This window comes from Euleptes europaea, chromosome 8 (genome assembly GCF_029931775.1).
Source record: "Euleptes europaea isolate rEulEur1 chromosome 8, rEulEur1.hap1, whole genome shotgun sequence".
Classification (NCBI taxonomy): Eukaryota; Metazoa; Chordata; class Lepidosauria; order Squamata; family Sphaerodactylidae; genus Euleptes; species Euleptes europaea.
The window spans coordinates 82,510,679-82,533,114 of record NC_079319.1 but is presented as its reverse complement, the minus strand read 5'-3'; the positions used below and the strand labels follow the sequence as shown (position 1 = coordinate 82,533,114).

Below are 22,436 nucleotides of genomic sequence, written 5' to 3'. Positions count from 1 at the left end.
GCCATCTTAAGTTAAATTGGAACTAATGTTTTAAAACTATATGTTTTAATCTGATATTTATACTGTAATGTATTGTAAATTATTGTTGGAAATGCCCTGAGCCCAGGCTGGGCAGGGAAGGGCAGGGTATAAATGGAATAAAACAATAAATAAAATAAAAACCACTATAAAATGCTAATATTAAAATAAGCTATAAAACCAATATTAAACAGACTAAAATCATTTCCATAAAACAGCCTTCAGGATAGACTATCCCCCCCCCCCAAAAAAAAAGCTTTTAATGGTGGAACTCTTCAATTAAAAGAATTGGGTAAAGAGAAATGTTTGCCTTGGTGCCTAAAGGATGGCCAAGGGGGGCTCTGGGCATCATTCTAAGGTCACTCAGGAAGTGGGATGGTGAATATCAGTCACTGTTCTCGATTCCCGGGTTTGAGACTCCAGCTTCTCTGCTTAGAGCTTCAATCTAGCCCTTCTGTTCCCTGTATCTTCTGGGTTGCCAGCCTCCAGGTGGGGCCTGGATATCTTCCAGAATTGCAACTGCTCTCCAGACTACAGAGAGAAGTCCCCCTGGAGAAAATGGCTACTTTGGAGGGTGAACTCTATGGCATTATAGCCCACTGAGGTTCCCTCCATTCCCCAAACCCTGCCCTCCCCAGGCTCCACACCAAATCTTCATGAATTTATCAAATTGGAATTGGCAAACCTACTACCATCTTACCTAACTAGGGCCAGACAAGACATAAAATTTGCCACAAGTCAGATTGGGGTTCCAAAACTTAAGGACAGGTGTGACATCCAAGAACTTATGCTTCCAAACATGCTCCCCCCCATCCAATGCTCCTGAACCAAATTAAGCCCCAAATGTGCCTGGGAATATTATTTCTCTGATGTTATGTCTATATGTCAGGTCAGGGAACTCAGCTCATGGTAGATGTCATGGCTAGTCTGGCCCTAAGACAAGGAACACATGAACAAATGAAGCTGCCCTTCATGTTTCTACTGAATCAGACCTTTGGTCCATAAAGGTCAGTGTTGTCTACTCAGACTGGCAGCGGCTCTCCAGGTTCTCAGGAAGAGGTCTTTCACATCACCTACTTGCCTAGTCACTTTAACTGGAGATGACGAGGATTGAACCTGGGACCTTCTGCATGCCAAGCAGAGGCTCTACCAGTGAGCCACGGCCCCTCCCCTAAGTACAACCTGTTTGCCCCAGTAAGAGACTGAGGCATTTCTGGATGAACACAGGAAAGCTCACCTTGTGTCAGAGGCTGCCTGACAACAGATTCAGACTCTGACGGAGACCAGATCTAGGGACAGAGTCCTCCTTCCCCACCCACACTGACAGAGAAAACATCTGATGACGATGTATTGCCAAGACATACCTTAAAGTCACCGGCTACAGAGCGGCCTAAAGAAGACCAGACGCCGGCCGACCCAGGAACATCAAGGAAGCTGCCCAGGGAGCCGGGAGACCATGAGGAACAGATGTCTCCTGGGACTCGTCGAAGGAAAATGGGCCGGGTCCTGGCAGAACAACGCCGGCGTTCAGCCAGGTTGGAACAACAAAGAAGGAACCGAGACAGCCATGAAGATAGTGAGTGAGTCTTTACAGAAGCTGCCTCCCCCAGACAGCTGCAAGTATTTAGGAAGGCTGAGCCAGCAGAATCTGTGGAAGCAACGCGTGGCGAACCTGCGGCACTCCACTCTGGCTGACGCTGTATCGACTCGGACTGCTTTCTCGACCCTGAATTCTTCTGGACTCCCTGCCTGACCTTGGACCGGCCCGACCCTGGCTCTGCCTTTCGCTCTGACGGATTGCCTTTCACCCTGACTGACCTTGGACTGTTACTGGACTGCGTGATTACTCCCATTCCCAATTAATACAGCTGCCAGCTGTAGAAGCCTCGGCTTCAGAAACCCCAGCCTGTTGCCCCGCCTGCTGCAGGCCTCTTCAGAGCACCGTGCTGCTACAGGAGCACCCCGCCCTAGTGGGCCAGCACACCTGGCCTGGCTATGGTTATACAGACCTCAATCCCTGCCTGAACCTCAATTCCTGCCTGCACTTCAGCTCAGTGGATTAGGTGCAAAACCACTCCAAGGCACAGAGGATCACTTATGTAGCATTACCTCATACTGCAGACATGACATAGGTACAAAAAGGCTAACTGGCATTATTCTACAAAGTGTCTGATTCCCTGCATCAACACATCTCTAGACTAGCTGCTTGCCCTCAGCTGGAGCACCAGTTTCTAATTGTACTTCAGTGTAACTTCTCCCTACCTGCCTGCTCCTTTTCACAAATCCTTTCCCACTCATAAGGTTGACAGGTCCCTCTTCGCCACCAGTGGGAGGTTTTTTGGGTGGAGCCTGAGGAGGATGGGGTTTGGGGAGGGGAGGGACTTCAATGATGTAGAGTCCAATTTCCAAAGCGACCATTTTCTCCAAGTGAACTGATCTCTATCGGCTGGAGATCAGTTGTAATAGCAGGAGATCTCCAGCTAGTACCTGGAGGTTGGCAACCCTACCCACCCAGGGTATCTGAAGACGTAGCAATTGCTTTAGAGTCAAAGGACTTACTGGTTTATTAATTATTTTATAAAAAAAATGCAAATAGAAAAATAAAATCACAAATGATCAGCAGAACTCACTGAAGACATTTGTTTAAAGCCCTATTGGTATCTTTGGCCCAGGGTCCACCAGGAGATTAGCATTTGTTTATCATAAAGCTCTCTGAGGGGCATACCAGGAGAGGTCCACACTCTCTCATCGGGGAAGGTGAAGAGTTCATGGACAGAATGCATGAAGCACTCTCAAGAGGGCAAGAGGAGAAGGAGGTGAAGGTATTGAAGGGAAAAGCGAAGCACCAAACACAGGAAGAGGGCATGTGGAAGAACATGACCCGTGGGAGCAGGAAAATCAGGAGTCATTCTGAGCCAGGGTTGCCAGCTGTGGGTTGGGAAACACTGGGAGATTTTGGGGGTAGAGCCTAAAGAGGGCCGGGTTTGGGGAGGGGAGGATCCTCAAAAGGGTGCAATGCCATAGAGTCCACCTTCCAAAGCAGCAATTTTCTCCTGAAGATCAGTTATAATAGCAGAAAATCTTGAGCCACTACCTGGAGGTTGGCAACCCTATTCTGAGCCTCTGTTGCTAAGCAGTCAGTTCTAGGGCCTCCCCATAGATACTGACTCTGGACTACTGGAATAAGGACTACTGCCCCAGGCTCTCTATCAAGAGATAGAATTCAACAAGATCTGGGAAAGTGGACAGATATGAACAAGATTCAATTCAACAAGGATAAGTGCCAAGTTCTACATGTGGGTAACAAAAATGAGGTGCACGCACAGTGGATGAGAGATATACTTCTGGGTAGCAGTGTGTGTGAACAAGATCTTGGGGTACGGGTTAGGGTTGTGCATATTGATAAACCTGAACTGAAAATAAACCCGAAATTAGTTAAATCCAAAGCCGAATAGCCAATCCCCGAAAAAGTCGAATAGATATAGACTGATTTGGCGACTTGCCTTTGCTCAGAGGCATGGCTCTGAGCTTTCTCCCCTTTCTCTCTCTCTCTCTCTCTCTCTCTCTTTTTCTTTCTTTCTTTGAGTAGTTTTGTTAGGGCGCCATAGTTGAAGCCCTTTTGAGATGGGGATCGTGTAATCGGAGCCAACGTGGTCTGACCAAACTATCCATCTAGTCTGGAGGCAGAAGGGTCATTAAAAGACGGGGGTTACCCAGTTCTGTCCAAAGGGATATACCCTCCAGCTAAAAAGAGCCAGCTTCAACAGCTGCTGACCACCAGTCTTCCAAAGAAGATTTCTTCATCCACGTGGATGAACAATCTCCTTCAGACAGCCCCTGTGGTCAATCTCTTTCTGCCAGTCCTCGGCAACTCTAAAATTCTGAACCTGAAAACCGAGACACAGCTCAGCTCGCAAATGCCTGCATGATGGGGGCGACCCCTTTGCGTGCCCATAAAATTGGACCCCCTGTCCCAAAATTCACCAAACTTTGGTGACTGTCTAAGGAGAGTCCCTTGCAGCCACACTGCTTATTTGGGGACTCTACCTCAAAAAATGCCCCCCAGGAGCTTAAAAAAAAAAATACTATACTGGGCCTGAATTTTTCAGTAAGCCCCCAAATAAGCTGAATACCAGAATTTACTGGTATTGGTATTCGGCTTATTTCAGGTATACCAGAAAAAAATGGGCCAAATAAACCTGAACCCCAAATTTACCTAAAAATGTTTTTGCACAATCCTAGTATGGGTGGACTGTAAGTTAAATATGAGCCTCCAGTGAGATGCAGCAACAAAAAAGGCCAATGCAATCTTAGGGTATATCAGCAGAGGCATGCAAATTTCAAGATGTCATAGTTCCTCTGTACACTGCATTGGTCAGGCCGCACCTGGAGTATTGTGTGCAGTTCTGGAGGTCACACTTCCAAAATGATGCGGACAGAATGGAGCAGGTGCAGAGGAGAGCAACGAGGATGATCAGGGGCCTGGAGACCAAGCCCTACGAGGAAAGGCTGAGGATGTTGGGATTGTTTTGTCTGGAGGAGAGGAGGTTGAGCAGGGACATGATTGCTCTCTTTAAGTATTTGAAGGGCTGTCACTTAGAGGAGGGCAGGGAACTGTTCCTCTTGGCAGCAGAGGAAAAGACTCACAATCATGGGTTTAAATTATGGGTGGAAAGGTAACGGCTGGACATTAGGAAAAAATTGCTTACAGTAAGAGTTGTTCAACAGTGGAACCTAGGGAGGTGGTGAACTCCCCCTCACTAGCAGTCTTTAAACAGAGGCTGGACAAGCACTTGTCAGTAATATTTTTTATGCTGCCTCTCCTGGAACCTGCCCAGGGCAGCTTAAAAAATAAAAATAATAAATACTAAAAATATAATTAAAAAAAAGATTTTACTGGCTGGACCCAAGAAAGCATTTTTTATTATTATTAATTAGAAGGTCTGTTAGCCCAGCAGGGAACTTCTTGTTTTGGAAGCCAGATGTTAAGAAATATGGCTTGAAATAGATCAACAGTTTTTTTCATCTCAAATGTGTAAACAATTTTTTCATCTGAAATGTGTAAAGCAACAAATCCTTCAATGGCCTGAAAATCTTCAATAGGAACCTCTGTGGGATGATGGAGACCTAAATGTACTTACTTGCTATACTTGAATGCTGCTCCCCCCCCCCCTTTTAGGAAACTTCGGGGCAGCATACACAGGAACAGGCATTCCTCTCCGCTTTTGCAATGAGTAGAATGGATTAGGATTCCCTACTCTAGTTTGGGAAATTCCTGGAGACTTGGGAGAGGAACCCAGGGAAGGCAGTGTATAATGCCATAGAGTCCATCCCCCAAAGAACCCACTTTCTCCAGAGGTAACTGATAGCTGTAGTCTAGAAACCTGGGGTGGATCCCAGCTGCCAGAAGTATTTCTTTAAATCTCTCTGCAGCTACCTTCTATCTGCAACTGACACTGATGTGTGGCTGTGATGGATCCCTGAATCTGATATGAATCAAAGGTGCTTTTTATTTTTATTCTTTTAAGCCTCACTGTCCATAGGATTACTTCTCTAGCAAAAGTGGAAAGGCAGGCCTATGAAGGGAAAGTGTAAGACAAAACAAACTAACAAATCCCAACCCCATCATGTGTGCCAAGGGGAGACAAGAACCATCCCTCACTTTCCAATGGAGGCCTCCCTGTATTCCAGATTGGTACAGAAACCACTGGAACGCATCTGTTCCGTAAATGCATCAGCTCCAGATTGGGGGAGGCATAATTCTTCCCCTGCACTGGCTCTCAGTACTCTCTCATACAGTGACAGATAGGGTCACCTACTAGCTGTAGAGAGAAAAAGACCTATCCCAGCATGGTGTAGTGTAGATCTCCTGATCTGGAGAACCAGGTTTGATTCTCCACTCCTCCACACGAGTGGCGGAAGCTAATCTGGTGAACTGGGTTGGTTTCCCCACTCCTACACATGAAACCAGCTGGGTGACGTTAGGCTAGTCACAGCTCTCTTAGCCCCACCTACCTCACAGGGTAGGTGAGGGGGAGGGAAGGCAATTGTAAGCCTGTTTGATTCTTCCTTAAGTGGTAGAGAAAGTCCACATATAAAAACCAACTCCTACTCCTCCAACTCCTCCTCTTCTTCTTCTTCTGGGATTATAGAATCATAGAGTCAGAAGGGGCCATACAGGCCATCTAGTTCAACCCCTTGCTTAATGCCGGATCAGTCTAGAGTAGCCCTGTCAAGTGTTTGTCCAGCCTCTGCTTAAAGATGGCCAATAAGAATGGTAGGAGTAAAGAAGCTGTATAGTAGTGATTCCCATGTCACTGTAGTGCCATATAAATTGACCTTGGACAGCATCTCTGATTGTATCGTTGCCAATCCCCAGGTGGGGCCTGGAGATCTCCCAGAATCTCAACTGATCTCCAGATGACAAAGATCAGTTCCCATGGAGGAAACGGCTGCTTTGGAGGCTGGGCTGTATGGCACTATGCCCTACAGTGGTCCCTCCCTTCCCCAATCCTCAGCCTCCCCAGACTCTACCCCTGAATCTCCAGGAACTCCCTAAACCAGAGTTGGCAACCCTATTCAACAGGAAAGGGGATACAGGGAAAGAGACATGCTCTTTACACAAGCTGAATAAAGAGGGGAAATAAAACTGCCAGGATGGAATTATAGTATTGTTATGTATTCCGTTAATTCGTTAGATATCTCTTTTTCCAGCATGGCTTATTTCTCAATTTTGAGTTCCCAGCTATTTCTGACCCACAATAGGCCAAATGGATGTTATTTACCTCCATGCCATGAGAAACTTCATCTGCCCATTTCCACACATTAAGCCTGGTTTTATTGACAAGGTTTGTATCTTTTCTGGCTAATGCTGTAATAATAAATACCTACCTACCACATTAAGCCTGTATTAAAAGGACATGTCCCCCACCCCTTCCCGGCCTGTTGGCAACAGGAGTCATAACTTCTGCAATGAAACAGCACTGCCCTGGGAAGACAGACGACTTCTGGTGATTCAGTACAGTTGTACACTTTATGGCATTGAATATAATCTCTCAGTTTTTAATATCCAGACTAATGTATCATCTGGCAATTTAGCTATATCAAGACAAGCTTATTTTTTTTAATAAACAACAAAAGAGATTGTCCTAGTTTCACCACCAAGGGCCCAAATAATTAAATGAAGGTTTATTTTAAAATATTTAAGATATTTTTAAATATTTAAAATACTTTTTAAAAAGTTTGTTTTCTTGTGACACGGTCATGACATCTCATGCAAAGGACAGGGCGAATGGCCCAGAGAGATTGTGAATATGGAACTTAGGTGGGATTTAAGATCCAGGAAAATAATCAGAAGAAGATAAACTGTAAGGGAAAAGTGGGGTTCCCTTCAACCCCATTTCTGTTCATGATATCTCCCTTTGATTCCAAGTTTAGTGCAGTAAGTCAGCTTCATGGTCTGATAACCCATGAATTTGTTAATGCCACTTTCAAATTAACTGTGTAAGAGCCACATGTGTCCGCTGGGATAACCGTACACCTTTAAATACTGAAGCATGCTGAGATTTTCAAGTAGGAATAGCAATCTCATTTGGACTACAGTAGCTGCAGCAATTAGAGACATTTATTGTGGTATCCAATGCATGTCTACTCAGAAGGAAGTCCCGCTATATTCAATAGTGCTTACTCCATAGTAAATATGCACCATTTGTTTATGAAGTACCTGCCTTCACGACAGAAAACTCTGAAAGGTAACTCAACACCAATGTTCACCTAACAAGACAGCCGCTATTAACTTTTTTTTAGTCAGTAGACAAAATGATTCACAGGTTAGATGTTCTGATCTACACTTCAGGGATAGATAAGAGGAAACTGAGATCTATCTGTAGATCTTCATACCATGAAGAAACCAGTATATATGGATGAAACAAACAGAACTTGTCACAAAGTTTTATTAATGCTGTGCTTTGTATTTCTTCTTCTTTGAAGTATAAAGATTCACTCAAAGGTTTATTGCTATGGTTACTAGATAGAAAAGGCCTGTTAACTTGTTATGTTGTGTTGAATGGCTGCTGAACATACAGGATTTTGAAAAGTTAAAACAGCAACAAGAAATATAACTAGGGTTGCTAGGTCCCTCTTTGCCACTGGTGGAAGATTTTGGGGGTGGAGCCTGAGGAGGGTGGGGTTTGGGGAGGGGCTTCAATGCCATAGAGTCCAGTTGTCCAAGTGGCCATTTTCTCTAGGCAAATTGATCTCTATCGGCTGGAGATCAGTTATAATAGGAGGAGATCTCCAGCTAGTACCTGGAGGTTGGCAACCCTAATGATAACCCACTAACAATGTTTGTACTTTCTGTTTTAAGCAAACCAACAAAATGTGTGAGGCTAAAGAAAATGGGGGGGGGAGAGAAGGTGGCATGGTATAGCCCAATCTTATCAGATCTCAGAAGCTGAGCAGATTTGGTACTTGGATGGAAGGCCCCCAAGAAAGACTTTGCAGAGGAAGGCAACTTTGCAGAGGAACGCCACCACTTGCCTTGAAGGACCCTTGCTAGGGTCACCATAAGTGGGTTGCAACCTGATGCCACTAACATACGTAAAGAGCATGGTGCTGTGTTGTGTCCTCCAGCATGGCTAGAGAGGGAGGGAGGGGAAGTTGTCTAGGGCCTTCTTTTGACTCCAGTGGAAGTATTGTTATTTACCTTATTTTTTCCATAGGCATGATCTTACACTGGATGGGCATAAGGGTTGCCAACAGCCTGGAGGCTTAATGGAATGTTATTCACCAGATGTTGTTACTTACCTCCATGCCATGAGAAGTTTCACCTGCCCATTTCCATGCCTTAAGTCACTGTAAAAGGGACAGGACATTTTTCTCCAGCCCTGGTGGCAACCCTAGCTATTCCAACTCTCTCTCTCCCTCCCTCCACACCACCAACTCTTCCTGATCTGCATTTTCCCTTCCTGTGCTGTTGCCAACCTCCTTCCAGACCAAGGCTAACACTACAGTGGCTGTATTTACTGCACTGGTATAGAACTGTGTACTACCAACCCAAGAGAATTTAATAGCAATCCTATTGCAACCTGCGGGCACAACTCAAGGATAGTATTTCTCTGCTTGTTCTTTTGAGGGAGGAGTATTGTTATTACCAAGGGACACAATATGGCCCTATGCTATTCCTTTCCCATTTTTGTATAAAAATAGTTTTTGGTGTAAATGATTCACTCAGGTTGGCACCTTACTGAGCAAAATATAATTGACTGCGGGAGTAAGGTACTGTGCCTAGAGCACTGGCATTTATAATGTAATCATGTAAACAGTAAGAGGCAATTTTGCTGTAGCAGCTTGAGTGGAGTCACCCTCTTCGGCTGGTTCGATTACCTCTGAATTCCCTGAAATTAATTATAATAATGCTCCTGGACTATAGTGACAGCTTTAAATATGAAAGAAGCCAGTCCTCTATAGATTTTCCTGGTTGCCAAACTGGATCAACATCCTAGCTGTGATGAGAAGACGTAAGGGCCATAGCTCAGTGATGATACGTCAGGGAAAAATACCAGGGAAGATATATTTTAAACGAACAAAAAAATTGCTAAGATGCATTCCATCTGTAACCTTTTGTAAATACAGTCACTCAGCTGACAACCGAAAATAAAAAAAATACCATTTTCAAATTTAGGAGAGAAAATGAGTGACAATGATCATAATAAGAGGTTAAGTAAGGAAAAACACACAGAGAGTAAGAAAACAAAACCTGAGCTTCCATCTACTTGTTATCATGATAGCCGTTGCTTATATATTTAGATCTTTCTCTTTATCTTGTGTGTGTGTGTCAAGGGCCCTTAAGTCACAGCTGACCTGCAGTGACCGCAGCAAGGGGTTTTCGAGGCATGTTGAGAAGCAGAGGTGGTTTTGTCATTGCCTTCCTCTGCAGAGCCTTCCTTGGAGGTCTCCCTTGCTTAGGCTTCCAAGATCTGACAAGATCAGGCTACAGCACGCTGCCTTCCTTCCCCTTAGGAAGATTGGGGCAAGCAAAATATTACAAGAAACATGGATCTGCTGACCAAAGCTAGTTGCAAAGTGTGTTTGCAGATTACAAGCAGCAGCATCACAACAGCTGGGAAAAGAAGTTGGCCAGTGCTCAGAATTGGATTGCACGTGTGCATTCCAACATACTCAATCTTGAATTGGGGATGCTGGGGTCCTGTGCATTCCCACTGCAATATATGCTTTTCTCTTCAATCCTTCCTGCCTTGGGATATATATGGCTGGTTGGACACCATAATTCCTGAGGGATTCCTGTCTAGCGTGGTGTAGTGATTAAGAGCGGTGGTTTGGAGCGGTAGAGTCTGATCTGGAGAATTGGGTTTGATTCCCCACTCCTCCACATGAGTGGCAGAGGCTAATCTGGTGAACGGGATTTGTTTCCCCACTCCTACACACGAAGCCAGCTGGGTGACCTTGGGCAAGTCATGCTCTCTCACCCTCACACACCTCACAGGGTGTCTGTTGTGGGGAGGGGAAGGGAAGGCGATTGTAAGCCAGTTTGATTCTACCTTAAGTGGTAGAGAAGTCGGCATATAAAAACCAACTCTTCTTCCTCTATCAACTGTGTGCCCAGTTGGGTATGTGATTCAGGGATTGCTTCAGAGTGTGTGAGGTATAGATTCTAGTCTGGCATTTCTGGCTTGCGGCTGATTGAAAGTTCAGCTCTAGAGGTCTTTCAAATTATGCATGGTATGGAGAGAGAGGACAGGGAAAAGCTTTTCTTCATGTTTTGCCTGCGTTTTGGGGGGCCTGTTTCCCTGCATTTTGCCTGCATTTTGAGGGACCTGTTTTATCTTGAATTTGAAAACATGGGCAAAATGCAGGGAAAGGCAGGGGGAAAGTGAGACAACCTCTGACAATCCATGCATAATCCAAAGTCGTAGGAGGGGCGACGGCGAGTGAAACAGCCATGCATAAAAGACCTTTCATAACATCAGTTGGGGCCTTCTTTTTAACTCCAATAGTCCAGCATACTAAGGAAGCAGATGTTCAGGGCTGTAATCCCAACACAGTTCTTCAGAACCATTTTGTTGCCAGTGGCAATCCACTGGAGCAAATGTGTTTGGGATGGCTGCCAGAACTTTCAGTCACAAGTTCCTAGAATTCATACTGAAACAGGGAAATTTTGTCTTGTATAAATAAAACATCAATCAGTATGATTTTAAAAAAACTTTTCAAGCATGTTCCGCTTATATCAAGGAAAAGTTTATCACTCCTTATTGGCCTTTAGCTCTCCAACACATCTATGAATTTGTTTCCTGCATCGTGCTGTTCCAGAATCACCGTCTCCTATAATAAGAGGAACGGTTGCTGAGTGGTTCTTCAGTCCTTTGTATTTTTTTAATTCAATAAAAGAGCATTTGATTTCATCAGTTCCCAATTAAAATTATTGGGAGGGGGGCTAAAACACTGCACACCCATGATGGGAGAGGGCTAAATTAATCCAATGTAGTAAGAGCTTCAGTTGAACACCACAATTGTTACTTCATGATAACATTTCAGGAGGGTAGCCATTTTGATCTGCGGTAGAAAAGCTAGATTCGAGTCCAGGAGCACCTTAGAGACCAGCAAGATTTTTTGGTGTAGAAGCTTTGGAGAGGTATCTGCCAAAGGGAGCTTGACTATCGCAAGCTTGCACCCTGAAAATCTTGTTGGTCTCTAAGGTGCTCCTGGACTCAAATCTAGCTCTTTATGATGATGTGGCTTTTAACATGAGGCAATATTAATCATTTGGGACTTTCTCCCCCTGTCAGCTTTTTTCAAAAGCTGCCTTACACTGAATCATACCCTTGGTCCATCAAAGTCAGTATTGTCTACTCAGACCAGCAGTGGCTTTCCAGGGTCTCAGGCAGAGGTCTTTCACATCACTTACCTGCTTAGTCCCTTTAACTGGAGATGCCAGGGATGGAACCTGGGACCTTCTGCATGTCAAGCAGATGCTCTACCACTGAGCCACAGCCCCTCCCCAATGGGGGAGAGAGGTCAGTAGTAAAATGCCATTCCCCATTCCCTATTCTGCTACCCAACCCATGTGACTACTTAAAGCAATCTAACTGTAAACCCAATATTAAGTTTTACAAATGTGTGGGTTAAAATGTTACTGTCTGTGAACATCTGGACATTTTTCATGAGAAGCAGTAATCCTGATTAGAGAACATATCCCAGCACTTGCCCAGTAAGGAGGCTAGCTCCATGGAAGAGCAGGGCATGTTGACTGATACCCCTGACCAGTTCATCCTTAATCCACATGATGATAAATCTCTTTGTGTGTCAGCTTCCCTCAGACTGATGACTACATGAGAAAAAGAATATCACATATAGAAAGCCACAATAAGAAGCAATGCATCAAATGTCTAGACTATTGCATAGGAACTGAGCTCTTTTCGTTCTGACCGGTCTTCCTCTGGGGCTACTGGCAAACCTCTAAGGACAGAAACGAGGGATATTTTCCAACTGCAGTTCAAATTCCATTGAGGTCTATTCTGTATATTTAATTGAGCATTAAGGGGGTGGTTTTTTTTTTTTGAACGGTATGTCTATATGCATTATAATGAACTGGCTATTTTCTCTTTTAACATAGAATGAAAGACCCAATTAGTCTGGCATACAGATGAATGCTACTCGCTTCATAATCTAATAGGAGCATATAGCTGCCTCTTGAAAGACACAATTTGATTCTTTTCCCACTGTACTATGCTCATGTGAACTGTCTCCTTTGAAACCACTTCTTATTTTAATCACATGGACATCTAAAGGACAACAGTAACCAAATGAACTGAATTATAATTAATAGAACCTCCCCCCCCCCACTCTATCAAATGAGAGGGCAACTGAGTATGAAGTCAGATCATTTTTGCTTCTTAAAACCTTCAAAGCTCATTTTTGTATGTCCTTATTGATATGTCCCATTTTGGCAACAATGATTAATATGCCCAAATTTGTTTGAGGGATGTCTGCATAAGCTTGAAGCCTTAGCATCCCTTAGTACAACATTGGGAGCAAAACCCAGCAGGAAGTTCTTCGACAAAAAACTCATTGAAATCTAGATTCCGAACACATGACAGCGTTTTGATCCAGATTCTAGTTATTCATCTAATGAGTGGCCTTTTTGCCCCCAGTCTGCCTTCAGAAAGGCTGCACCAGGGATCAGTAATGGGTCTCCCCACCATCCCAATTCCAGGGGCAGAAGCTACATGATGACTGACAGCAGGCTTTTCAGAAAGGATACTGAGAGATTTTCCTAATGCACATAAGTACCCTAGAGAGAAGGCCGAAGAAGACGTATAACGCAAAAGTTATACCTTAATCCCACAGGCTTTCCATGCTCTAAATGTATTGAAGGATACATTTTTTAAAAAATGGTTTTGGCATTGAGAAATTTCAAATGACACTAACAGGGATTAATGTGTTTTTGAATAGCGAGTTCTACATTTTGGGTTTGATTCAGCAGAGCTGACATCATATTGCTCTCAGAGCTGTTCATGGGAAGATGGAGCCAGATAACTCATTCAAGAATCATTACCCGGGGCTTAGAAACTCTCGAGCTAAATTTAATCTTTTAGCATTATTATTCTATCTTTGATTTTTTTAAAGGTCAATAATATCTATAATTAAAGGTTCAAACATTTCCACTGGCACTTTAGTATTATTTGTGTTCTCTGTGTTCATGGGCATGATTCAGCCACAGTGAAGCATTTTGGAGTCACCAATAAATTCTGTGGAAGAAAGTCACATATGTTCTTAACCCTCTTATTAAAATCAACAGGCATTAAGGGTGCTTAAGTTGGGTCAGGCCAGGCCATTAATTGGCAAGTAGCCAAATTATTTCAGTTACTTAAGAGAGAGGTTGCAGTCCTATGGATATTTTCTTGCAAGTATAACCCAATGAACTCAATAGCACTTATTTTGGAGAAAACATTAGAATGTGCTATAGGGCTGCATTCTGTTATATTCTTTAATGTCTACAGCATCACCTGTGTGTGTGTGTGTGTAAAGTGCCGTCAAGTCACAACCGACTTTTGGCGACCCCTTATGGGGCTTTCATGGCAAGAGACTAACAGAGGTGGTTTGCCAGTGCCTTCCTCTGCATAGCAACCCTGGTCTTCCTTGGTGGTCTCCCATCCAAATACTAACCAGGGCTGACCCTGCTTAGCTTCCGAGATCTGACTAGATCGGGCTGTACCATGCTGCCTTCCCAATACAGCATCACCTACTTCATTGCTAAAAATACATGAAATGTGAAGCAGTCAAGTGAAGCAGGTGAAATCTTATTTATGATCCATACAGTGATTTTTGAATGCTCAAAGCTGTTCATGTGTATTATCTCAGTAATCCATAAAATGACCTTGTTAGGTGGGTCAGTATTATGATCCTCTTGTTGGGAAGCAGAGACCCCACTATAGTTTTAGTCTGACTCTAGTAGGCACAGAGTCTCTGTGCTTTGAAGCCAAGTAATTCAATGGGGGCCCCAAGCTCTGCTCAGTAGAGGGCTGTTAAAATATAACTGTATTTCCTTCCTCCACAGGAACTGTGGGGACTGTAGTTCAGGGAGGGAACAGAGAGAGGGATTTCTAACCAAATTCTCCTCACCAAACTACAGTTCCACAGAATTTACTGAGACTCCAAAATGCCTCACTGTCCACCGCTCTTAACTACCACACCTTGCTGGAAGCACCACATACTGATTTTAGGTTGGGGGCAGTTTCAGTAGAGGTGGGGTGGTCTTAGATCTTTTAGGGCTTTAAGGGTAAAAATCATCATTTTGAATTGGACCTGGAAACAAAATGGGAGCCAGGTCATAAAGCTGCGGCTTCAGTAGCTTCCTGTTAAAATCCTAGATGCCAAGTTTCAAAATAATATTCAAAATAATATTCAAAGGCAGCCCCACACAGAATGCATCAAAGTGGCATAAACATTATGTGTTATCAAGGCATGTGTGCAATTTACCCGTTCTTTTTCTCCAGGATTGAGAGGGAGGGGGCTAGGCTAGGGAGGTTGTTCCATAAATATGGGGCTGCCACTGAAAAGGCCCTCTCTTGTGTACTCACAAAACAAGCTTCTTTGGCAATTTATGCATGGTTCTTCTTCGCAGTCACCCCACCGATGACTTTATGCATGCATTTTCCAACTGTTAGAGGTCACCTCGCTCTCCCCGGGCATTTACGCATGTCTGGGTTTTCGAGATGCTGGTTAAACACTAAACCAAAAAACATGGGTAAAATGCGTGGAAACACGAGGGGAGAGCGAGGCAACCTCTGATGGTTGGAAAATGAATGCATAATCAAGGCAAAGCCCCGAAGACATCAGCAGGGTGACCTCAAGGAAGCAGCCATGTATAAACGGCCTTTGATTGATGGGACAGTCAGGAGGGCCTCTCCCTGTGATTTTAATTTCTGGGTGGGAACATATGGGAGAAGATGGTCCTTCAGATACCCCAGTCCTAAGCCATGTAGGGCTTTAAAGGTCAAAACCAACACCTTGAATTGGACTCAGGAGTGGATCGCTAGTTGGTGTATTTGCTGTAATATTGAGGTCACATTTATACCCTGTCTTTCTCCACAATGGGAACCATGTCTTTCCCCACCATGGAGACTCCTCCATTTTATCCTCACAAAAACCCTGTGAGGTAAGTTAGGCTGAGAACCTGTGACTGGCCCAAGGTTACCCAGTGAGCTTCCACAGTGGAGTGGGATTTGAACTTGGATCTCCTACATTCTAGTCTGAAACCATTACATCACAGTGGCTTTCATGGGGTGGCTGCTGTTGAACTATAGCACTGGATGAGTCGTGCAAGTTTTGGATCAGATTGCCTGGTGATTTCTTCCAGGCCTTGCCCCGATGAGTCCTCTCTGTAAGGTCAAAACAGCCCTGGAAAGGACCCCATCCCCTCTAACAGAAACCAAGGCTTGAAAGCTGGCAACACTGTTGTGGTTGCCTAATTATGGCTACAACACCACTCAGAGGGTATTAGTTTCTTACTGCTGTTACTTGGGAGGGCATTAATCCTCCATGTACTTCTTTTAGATTTTTCTGCAATAGTAGGGCTTTCCTCCCAGAAAGATCTGTCTTGTCTGTTCATGGCCCCAATCTCAACATTTAAGTATCCTCCGATTTGGTCATGTTGCAAGCATGGTGTAGTGGTTAAGAGCAGTGGTTTGGACCAGTGAACCTATGTACACCTGCCTGCAGAACTTTGCTTCTTGCATGGGTTTTTGAGTGGCATTTGGACCTTTGCTGGACTCTATTTTTTCAAATGAGATGATCCTCTATTGTTTACTTCTTCTTCCCAGAATGCAAGTGCTGTAATCTAGCACCTACAGCAATTACTGTGAGCTTGTCAGCATCTAACCCCAAAGCCTGGCATGACAGGGTCTCGACCTGGGAAATCTGCTTTTTTTCATCCTTCATTTTAATTTTTTTTTTTGTAACATCTAGTCTGATGAAGAGTTCTGATGAGCTTGGAAACTTGCATGATGGCTTGTGTTATTTTGATTGTCCCTAAGAAAAGAAGCTGAGTGGTAAACTGCAGTACTGCAGTCAAAAGCTCTGCTCATGACCTGAGTTCAATCCCGACAGAAGTCGGTTTCAGGTAACCAGCTCAGGGTTGACTCAGCCTTCTATCCTTCCAAGGTAAGTAAAATGAGAGTACCCTACTTGATGGGGGTGACGTGTAGATGACTGGAGAAGGCCATGACAAACCACCCCGTAAACACAGTCTGCCTAGTAAACGTCAGGATGTGACATCACCCCATGGGTCAGTATTGACCCGGTGCTTGCACGGGGAACTACCTTTACCTTTAAGAAAAGGTATTACATGGATTCTGAATTCTACAGGACCAGAGAGCCTTCCCAAGTGAGTCAGATTTGGCTTTGACATTGAAGTGGAAGTGTCTAAGTAACAAGTCATGCCTGTGTACCCAAGCACAGAACTAGCAGGAAGTAAAAACAGCAGAACATTGGCTGGAAGACATACACTGAATGGTCTCCATACATACCCTCTCCTTCTCTGCTGGGAGATTACAATGGAGAGATGAGCCTTGGTGGTTGGGGAGCTACACTTTCGGGTTCCTTGCTTGAGAGCAAGCATGGTGTAGTGGTTAAGAGCAGTGGCTTGGAGAACCGGATTTGATTCCCCACTCCTCCACATGAGTGGTGGATGGACGCTAATTTGGTGAACCAGGTTGGTTTCCCCACTCCTACATATGAAGCCAGCTGGGTGACCTTGGGCTACTCACAGTTCTCTCCAAACTCTCTCAGCCTCACCTACTTCACAAGGTGTCTGTTGTGGGGAGAGGAAGGGAAGGGGATTGTAAGCCGGTTTGATTTTTCCTTAAGTGACAGAGAAAGTCAGGATATAAAAACCAACTCTTCCTCTTCTTGAGTCTGAATCTCCAACCTCAGGGCAGAATCAGGTATCAAACCCTCTTCATATGGGCATCCTCCTCTTCTTCAGACTGGGTGTCAGGCCACATTGGATCCTGACTGCAGTTGACCTGTATCTGCAACAGCCCTTCGGAGTTGCTATCTAAAGTGTAATGGAATATGGTTCTACTGTTTAATAGCACCCAACAGCTGTGACTTCCTACACAGTTAGGAAGTGTACCATTCTCAACAGTTACACCCTTCAAAGTCCATTGAGGTCAATGGGCCTTGAAAGGTGTACCTCTACTTAGGGATAGTTCCCCCTGACCCTAGAGACAGACCAAGCCCTAACCGATTCATTATTGTTCTCACATAATAAACTTGGGAACAGACTAGAAAATAGTGGGGGGAGAGAAGGTGAAATAAAACAACTTTTTTTTCCTCATTGGAAGGGTTTGATAAGCACCATAGAGAAACTGAGGACAACATTCAGCTTTGTAAGGTGATCTTCAGAAGGGATGCACTATGGGTATAATTTCCTCTTGTCTTTGGAATTCATCTTTGTTTGAATTACCTTCTTTTGAGTGGCCTTCTTTCACAGGGGTGGCTGGTCTTTGATCATTAAAGGAGAATGTCCTTCACTTCAATTTAACAAAATTTTGTATATGGAATAGCAACCAGGAGGAGTTGAACATTAAAGTTATCATTTTTAATATTAAAAATGGAAAGAAATGGCAATTCCTGAGAAAATTCATTTATTAGATACCTTTCTCAGAGGTGGATAAGAACAGATGTGAAAAGGAAGACTCAAATGTTTGTGTGGGGGGGCTGTATATTCCTTATTACTTCAAGCAAAACTACTGAATTCATTCCAACCATACCAAGTTACTAAGCAATATGAAAACAGAACTTAGTTATATGTCTCTTCCCAGACTTTTCTGTGTAACCTTTATATATGTACATCTTTCCATTATTATTCTTTTCATTTCACTTTGAAAATTAGGTCTTGTTGAAGTGTTCCGGCCATTATTCCTTGACTCCTGACATGGAGATCTTTCCCAAAAAGTAAAGAAATATTTGACATCTTCTATCTTTACTACTTCACTTCTGCTTTTCAGCACCTTTTCAAACTCAGCTGACACTCAGATCTCCCCCTCACTGACCCTACATAGATATAAAAGCTCATTTCCTGTACTTTTTTACTGATGATGAGGTCAATACAGAAGCTAACAGAGTTATTCCTTATTTTTAGCCCCAATTCTCGAGCTTGAGTAATTGACACTTGACTATACATCCCTTTAAGTTAAGGCAGTGATTCTCAAATGATGGGTTGAGAGACATGTGTAGGCCTCAAAGATTTTTTTAGTGGGTAACCATGGTAACATTATTGGATGTTAGTGATCTATCTAGCACAGCAACCTACTGAGACAAATATCTGGTATAAAATGGGAAGATATGTATTTACTTGTGAACAGATACATTGATGACAATGATTAACAGCTGCTTCTCTTGCAATGCTTTTGCCAAAACTGCAAAGGGATTTTTAATTTCATGCAATGAAAATATTTATACTCTGCTTTACTCAACAGGGCTTAAAGTGGCTTATATAACCATTAAGAGTGCAATACTAAACAGAGTTATGTCCCCCTTCTAAGTCCCTAGGAGTTGGTCTCCTTAGAAGAGTGGGGCTGTAAAACCAGCTGACTGAACTGTAAAACCAGCTGACATCTCACTTCATAGAAACACAGTGAAAATAAAACAGGATGGAGCAAGCAAGCCACCACCCATCATGTTAACTAACCAGGGCCATGTCCACACCATTTGCAGCTCCGATTTCTGCGGGCTTTCCTTGCATGTTCCCACTTCATCTCACCCGAAGGATTCCAAGGACATCTCCAGAACACAATTCTTCCGCATTAAGCGCATCCGCTTATTCGTCGAATTAAAAAAATAAAACGTCTTCCACCTCCGGAGCCTTAAAGTGGGAACATGCAATGAGTATTAAATCCACTTCCTGCTGCCAGCCAATCCCTGCACTCCCCCCGCCTCCCTTAGTAACGCTGACCAATCGCCGTCCTTGCTTGGAGCGCCGACTGGGCATGGGTGGGAGCGTGCCGGTCTGGGGATTATCAAATGCAGCGGAGAAAGGAGGCGCGGTGGGAACAGGAATTTAAAGGCGTTTTGGATACTTGCGTACTGGACGTGTGTAACTTGCGAGGTAAGTGGCTAGTGCGTTCACAGGCCAGAGGTCACCCAAAGCATAATGTAACAGCTCCACTTCACAGAGCCTTTGGCATGTTTTCAATTATGGTGCTCAACATAGCACCCATGGGCACTTTGGCGCCTCCCAACACATTTCCTGGCACCTGCCAAGCATTGTTAGAAAATGTAGCCAGATGAGGCTTTTGCTCAGCGGGTCATCTGATTGGCCACTGTAGTAAATCTGATTGACTGTGACTAGTTTAAAAAAAAAATCCAGTGGTGCCCGCCACCATAGTGTTGGTTTTATTCCCTCTCACTCCTCTTTCACAGTGCATTTTTAAAAATTACCCTTCTTCTCCCCTGCACTTGGGCTTCCTCTGCACACACATGTTTGTGTGGTTCACTGTGGGCGAAAACGCATGGTCGTTTTATCCTCCTTTAATCCCTGTTTTAGCCAGGATTGAACTCATATTAGGCGAAACGCATAGGTTTGATCCTGGATGAATCCTGGCTGAAACAGGGATTAAAGGAGGATAATGCGACCATGCGTTTTCACCCTCTGTCTCTTGTGGCAGCCATTTTGGGGTAGTGACCACCACCCCATCTCAGAATTCCAAAGGTGGGCATGGGTTCAAAAAAGGTTGGGGACCCTTGATCTTCTTTCTTTCTTTCTTTCTTTCTTTCTTTCTTTCTTTCTTTCTTTCTTTCTTTCTTTCTTTCTTTCTTTCTTTCTTTCTTTCTTTCTCTCTTTCTCTCTTTCTCTCTTTCTCTCTTTCTCTCTTTCTTTTTCTTTTGCCATCAAGTCACAACTGAACATAAAAGAGCGGGAGTGCATCTCCAGGCACAAAACTCCTATTGCATGTGTGATACAAGGGTGACTTTCACACATGCCGAATAATGCACTTTTAATCCACTTTCAATGTACTGTAACAATTGTTTGCAAGCACACAGTAAAATAAGGCTGCAAAGTGCATTGAAAGTGTATTGAAAGTGTATTATTTGGCATGTGTGAAAGTGCCCAAAGCCTGTAGAGGGGCTGTGGCTCAGTGGTAGAGCATCTGCTTGGCTTGCAAAAGGTCCCAGGTTCAATCCCTGGCATCTCCAGTTGAAGGGACTAGTCAAGTAAGGTGATGTGAAAGACCTCAGCCTGAGACCCTGGACAGCCACTGCCAGTCTGAGTAGACAATACTGACTTTGATGGACCAAGGGTCTGATTCAGTAGAAGGCAGCTTCAGACTCTTCTCTGAACTGCTTACAAGGAAATTATTACAAAAATTTGCTATACTCATCTAGCTCCTTGACATTTTACTGGGTTTTATACATACATACCTCCATGCAAGTGGAGAAGAGAATACATACCTCATACCATCAGCACTTGTCATAATCCATGCCAGACTTTGATTATTCACAAATAAGGATAAATAACAATGAACACTATTGGCACCTTCTACAGATTGCACATGTCTTGGAACATCCATTAATCACACAGACAGCAAAAGAGTAAATGATGTCCACAATTCTGACAGCTAATTTGTGTGATAATAGTTTTGAATAAAGTAGTCACATTTAACTCTACAAAAAAAAATGTATTCCTGGTATTTTATTTTATTGCCATCAAGTCACAGCTGACTTATGGCCACCCTGTAGGGTTTTCAAGGCAAGAGACTTTCAGAGGTGGTTTGCCATTGCCTGCCTCCCCATCATGCCCCTGGTATTCCTTGGAGGTCTCCCACCCAAACACTAGCCAGGGTCAGGGCTGAGGGTGCGCGACTGTCCCAAGGACACCCAGCAAGCTTCCACGGCAGAGTGGGGATTTGAACCTGGGTTTCCCAGATCCTAGTTTGACACTTTAACCAATACACCCCACTGGCTCTCATTCCTGGTATACAATACTGTAATACAACCAACACTGATATATGGAGCAGCAACTTGGTTACCTATGAAAAAATTCTTAGGAGGAAATTAAAACTTACGAATAAAAAATGCAAACTGTCAGAGGACAACAAAACAAGCATGAAGTCTTTATGACTAAGCAATTAAAGCAACCGAGGAGAAATAAAAAAGGAAACAAAACTCTTACGATGGTTTGGACAGGTTGTATGTATGGATGAACTGAGGGCAGTAAAAAAAAAGCTGACTTATGGCAACTCTGGTGGGGTTTTCAAGGCAAGAGATGTTTGGAGATAGTTTGCCATTGCCAGCCTCCATATCATGCCCCTGGTATTCCTTGGAGGTCTCCCAACCAAATACTAGTCAGGGTCAGGGCTGAGAGTGTGTGACTGGCCCAAGGTCACCCAGCAAGCTCCCATGGTACGAGCAGGGACTTCAAGTCTGACCCCTTAACCACTACCCCACATCAGCTTTACTATATAATAAATAGCCCACATGGAAGAAGTTAAGGAAATGGCACTGGATAGAAGCACAAAAAAGTTATTTTGTAATCTGGATTTGGTGCTAACTGATTTGAACTATGTTTACTCGGAACTAAATTATTCTGATTTCAATGGGACTCTCAAATAAGTATTCAAACTGTAGCAGTCTAGCACTTATGTTTAACTAGTGGAGGAATATTTTATTTATTTAAAACATTTATATGCTGCCTTTCCACCCAAATAGGATCCCCAAGGTGGATATAAACAACCACCAACTCAGCTGACATGATAATGTTAATTAATGATAGTAACATCCTCGTTCTAAACGCGATCCATGACAACACATCCTGCTGACACTGGTGAACCATTCTTCCAGGTAGTCTGTTTATGATTTGGGTTTTGAGAGCAGAGGAAGTTATGAAAGGAACATCC

General features: G+C 43.7%; 1 non-coding gene across 1 annotated transcript; it reads right to left on the bottom strand.

Moving 5' to 3' along the window:
- Positions 1 to 11,959: 11,959 nt before the first annotated feature.
- TRNAV-GAC (transfer RNA valine (anticodon GAC)) lies at positions 11,960 to 12,031 on the bottom strand. Its single transcript has one exon. It is a non-coding gene; the product is annotated as a tRNA-Val (tRNA).
- Positions 12,032 to 22,436: the final 10,405 nt, after the last annotated feature.